Source organism: Physeter macrocephalus, chromosome 18 (genome assembly GCF_002837175.3).
Source record: "Physeter macrocephalus isolate SW-GA chromosome 18, ASM283717v5, whole genome shotgun sequence".
NCBI classification, from domain to species: domain Eukaryota; kingdom Metazoa; phylum Chordata; class Mammalia; order Artiodactyla; family Physeteridae; genus Physeter; species Physeter macrocephalus.
The window spans coordinates 93,483,948-93,489,532 of record NC_041231.1 but is presented as its reverse complement, the minus strand read 5'-3'; positions in this window follow the sequence as shown (position 1 = coordinate 93,489,532).

The following is a 5,585-nucleotide window of genomic DNA, read 5'->3' as shown; positions in this document are numbered from 1 at the left end:
AAACCCAAATATATATGGAAATTTTGTATATGATAAAGGTGGCATCTCAAATCATTGAGGGTAATGATGGACATTTTTAGAAATGGTTCTTTGATTAGTGGAAAAATGGATATATCTCTGTGTATGATAAAACTTTTTAAAAAGCAACTGAAAAATAAACACAAAATCAAGGACAGTTGGGTTGAAGAAACAGACACAGATAAGAGAGGGGCATATAGACATATGAAATTACTGGATATGTTGCAGTTATTGACTTTGGTGGCATATTCGTGGATGTCTACTGTATTTAAAACTAAATAAATGATAAATAAATTAAATTTAAAATGACACTGGCTAGAGCAATAATGTTAATGTGCCATGAACCAAGGATTCAAACTAACCCAATTTTGTGTACCCAAATCCTTAAAATAAAACCTCAGTACATGGTCTTAATAGCTGAAGAGTAAATCAGTCACTAGAACGACTGAACTGAAGAATTATTTCAAATGTAGCACAAAAAGATGAAAAGCCATAAGAAAATTTAAAACATTTGGAATAGATACGCCAAATTTGATATCCCTCTAAAAATATTTCTAGAAGCAAATAATGGAAAGAATGAAAGAGGGGCAATAGTAGAAAAGACAATGGCAAATTATTTCCCAGAACTGGGAAAAAAATACACAAGTCTTTAGGTTGACACTACTCACTAAGTGACAAGAAGGAGAATAAATATAAAACCTCACTGCAGGGCTTCCCTGGTGGTGCAGTGGTTGAGAGTCTGCCTGCCAATGCAGGGGACACGGGTTCGAGCCCTGGTGTGGGAAGATCCCACATGCCGCGGAGCAACTGGGTCAGTGAGCCACAGCTACTGAGCCTGCGCGTCTGGAGCCTGTGCTCCGCGACAAGGGAGGCCGCAACAGTGAGAGGCCCGCACACCACAATGAAGAGTGGCCCCTGCTCGCCGCAACTAGAGAAAGCCCTCGCACAGAAATGAAGACCCAACACAGCCAAAAAAATAAATAAATAAATAAAATTTAAAACCTCACTGCAAATACCATAAGCACAAACATAATAATAAAGAGAAAAATTGGGAACTCTCTCAAGGAGGAAGGAAAGATCAACTTCAAAAATAATACTTCAGAATGACATCAGATTCCTTATAAGTACCACTGAAAGTAAGAAAGCAGTGGAAAAACATTTCTAAATCCTGAGAGAAAATAACTTTGAACCTGGAATTCAATACACAATAAAATTTCAAAAGTAAAAGTATACTATTCAAGAGTAAACATTTAAGAAAGATATTTTCATATGTTTAAGCACTCAAATTTTACTACCTATAGACTCTCCCACACAGAAGTAAACTTTATAAGTTTATAAAGAATATAAGGATATATTCTAACAAGAAAAAAGTAAAACACAAAGAAGAATTTAGGTTAAAATGCAATGAGAAGCAACTTATCAGCAGTAAAATCTATAAGTAATAGCTGAATAAACAGTATAATAAACTTTGATAATTGAAATTAAAATTCCAAAAGATAGCATGGGTTAGTTGGGTTGGGGGCAGGATGGTTACTGAGTAGAACCCCAGAATAAAAAATATTATAACATATCTATCTTCTTTGAGGGAATGAGAAATTAACTGAATAACATGAGACTTTATTAGGAAACTCTAATAAGCTTACTTATGTGTGATAAAAATGTAAAGATAATAACAGAAAGATAAAAATTAAAAGTATAGCTTTAAACCAATAGAGGAAAAAACAGAGCAAAGAATTCTTGAACAATTCAACAGAAGGCAAGAGGAGAAAAATAAATGAAACAATGAGAAAGCAAGGTAAACAGTAAACACATGGAAAAAGAAACTAGACATAAGTCTAAAGATCTTAATAACCATAGTAAATATGAATAACTTATCAAGACAGAAAATCTCAGAATGAATAAAACAACATGCAAATATAGGTTGTTTACCAAATACATACAGCTGAAACAAGAGGAATTAGAGAGGTTGAAAATAAGGAAATGAAAAAAGTACAAACCAGTCAAATACTAGCAAAAAAGAAGGAAGATATAAGAAGATATAATGATATTAAATCTGTCAAAATAGAATCCAGGAAACAGACATTTCATATATCAATAAATGGAAAAAATCTATTAATGAGCTGTAAAGTTTTGAACTTGAATGGACCTGAATAAAGCTTAAAATATGTACAAAGCAAAATCTGATAGAAACATAAAGAGAAACAGACAAACCTACAATCATAGTACACGTCTCTCATATACTGACAGATCAAGTACACAAGAAAAAGCAAGGATGTGGAAGATTTGAACAATATAATGAACAAGTCTGATGTAACAGATTTATATAGAACTTTGCATCCAAAACCAGGGAATGTACATTCTTTACAAACACACAAAGACCATTTGCAAAGACTGTTCTAGACATAAAGGAAGTCTCAGCAAATTCTACACTGTGAGTACCAAAATGGCCATATTCACATATAGTGAAACTCAAAGTCACGCTTTCTTCCCAACTCGGTATATCTGGGAAAGTTTTTCGTTTGTTTCTTGGTTTTTGTTTTTTTTCCCCACATGTAAATAATTAATGAGTTAAGCAGGAAAACAAAATGGAAATTGCAAAATATTTAATAATAAGAAAAAAATCCTATATTTCCGGGCCAGTGGGATAAGGGCAATGTGGTTCTCAGAGGAGAATTTATAAACTTTATTTCTTAAAAACAAGAGAGATTAAGTAAATTTTTCTACAGAATATGCTAGAAAAGGAATAACAAAATAATCCCAAACGAGAAGATATAAAGGTAAACCCCCCAAATGATAATAAGCACACAAAAAAATTAGAATTGATTAAACAAAACAAACCTTTGCCTCATTTAAAGCACTAATACTTTTATGAGTATATTGAAGAAAAAATGAAATAATAACAAATAAGTTCAAAATAAAACATAAGCAATAAATGTAACTACAAATAAAGATATTTTTAAATTATAACAGAACATTCCAAAATTGCCAATAAACTTGAAAATCTGGATGAAATGGACAATTTTCTAGAAAAACATAAAGTACCGAAAAGAAGTAGAAAACCTGTGAACAGAACAATTAGCACAGAATAAAATGAAAAAAAAAACAAACCAAAAACTGGCCAGTGTTCTAGTATCACAATGTTACTGGTATCATATCAAATAAGATTTTATCTACTTAAATACACTTAACCTGGCACTGTTCTAATTTCTAGTGGTAAGATTTTGTGGACACTAAAATGAACTATGAATCAGAACTTAAACAGCCCCTGTATCCCACACCTATAGAAAACACCTGGTTGTTTCTGCAAATATGACAGACTTTACTAATTTTGCTCTGTTTTTTTTTTAAATTAAAAACCAGAACAATGGAGGTAATCAAGGAATTGTCTGAAGGCACCCAATGGCATTCACAATCACATTAAATTTATAATTTCCTTTGTCTTAAAATTGTTCATATTTCACAGAGACTATGCTTTTCAAGTTTCCAGATATAATAACAAATGCCTAGGGTGTGCTTGATGAGGAAACTGTAAGAGAATAAACTTGCAGAAACATATGGAAAAGTTCTTCTTTTCGGTATTCCAGGTATCTAAATGAAATAGAGAGAGACAGAGAGGTAAAAATAAGTAATTGTTTCTTAAACTACAACTAATAAGAAGTCATTAATACTGATAATCACTGTGGTAAGCAGGATAATGCCCCCTCCAGTGATAACCACACCCTAATCCCTGGATTGCTGTATACATCACCCAATATGAAAACAAAAGACTTGCAGATGTAATTAAGGTTAAGAACCGTACCCTGGATGGAGAGATTATCCTTAATTATCTAGGTGGGTCCCACCTAATCACACAAGCCCTAAAAGCCAAGAATGTTCCCTGGGTAGAGCCAGAGACCCTGTAGAAAGGAAGGTCAGAGATCTCGTGTATGAGAAGGATTTGACACCCCATTGCTGGTTCTGAGATGTAGGGCAGCCACATGCAAGGGTGGCAAAGAGGTTTCTAGGAACTAAGCCCCTGGCTGACAGAGCGAAGGAACCCTCAAATGCGAAGGCAGTCCTACGACCACAAGGAACTGAATTCTGCAGACGACCTGAGTGAGTTCGGACACAGAGTCTTCCCCAGAGCCTCAAGAAAGGAACCAGCTCTGCCATCCCTTGATTTCAGTCATGTAAAATCTCAATTAGAGAAACTAGATGAGCAAAACTTTTTAAACTTCTGACCCACAGAAACCATGAGAAAACAAACAGAAAATGGGTGTTGTGTAAATCACTGAATTTGTGGTCATTTTTATAGCAATAGGAAACAAATACAATCACAAACCGAAATAACAAATACAAAGATGCTTACTTTGTATCTGTAGACCTTATTCTGCACACACAAGAGTAACTCTTTTCCCCATGATGTAGACATTCCCCAATACTGAACTCACCAAATATGAAGACACTTTCCATAAGGTCAGCCATATCTTTACTTCTATACATGTCAGCAAATTATGATGAAATGAAACCACTGCTCTGTTCTACTGGCATTTCCCCATATGGTAATGGATCTATGTTTTCTGTTAGGTGCCAGATAGCACAGGGACACCAACCACTTACAGTATCATTTCAAACGTGGAGAAAAGCAAAAGTTAAGGAATCCTTGACTTTAAATTAGAGACAAGAAGCTCCATGACCTTATTAAGGTCCATGACTTTTTATTTGAACTGACCACACACCTGTGTTAGGATTTTTGTCCCATTGTGAATCTGTACCCTAAATTACATTGCCGCTACACAATACTGAAATCACCCTCATTATCTAGGACAGCTTTACCAGGCAGTAAAAGCAATTTAAAATACTAAGGCTCTGAGCCATCTGTCATTAGAAGTGCCCAATTATATTATGCAAGTTCCTTGGAAAGTTTCCATAGTGTAGGATCTCCCTAACCCACGTCGACAAACTGATTTTAAAAAAGCACCTATTTTACCATTTGACATTTCATATTGTTTTGTATCTGATACCAGGTGGACAATTTGGCAGGTAGAGGAACTTCCTAAGAAATTCAAGCTACTCATCTACAGTCAACATGAATTATTTGCCTTAAATATAACTTTTTTGAAAGACACATATTATTTTAGATTTCTTGTCACCACACTGTCTTGGTGACATCATATGCAAACCATATAGGAATATTTTTTAACTGGATGCCAAATGTCTGGGATTTTAGGTCTGGCTGTAAAGATGATATAAACAAATTAGTTCCTGATGTTTCTTATTAGAGGATGCCAAGAATCAACACGTTGCTCAATAATCAAGAACAGGAGTCCATCATTCTGAATTGACTTGCAAGCCTTGACAGTCTCAGTCAATAGGGAGCTGGAGGTTTATGAGAATATCCAGCACCTACTCTGAGAACTTTTTATAATCCCTTTGCTGTTAGATAGAAAACTGAATTCCTGCCTTGGTACTGGAAGGTTCCAAGACTGTCCAGAACACAAGATGTGCAGTCTAAGACTCACGCTAACTATTTTTTAATTGAAAGTTAACCTCTCAGGAAAATTAACTGCAGAGCCATTCTTCTTGAT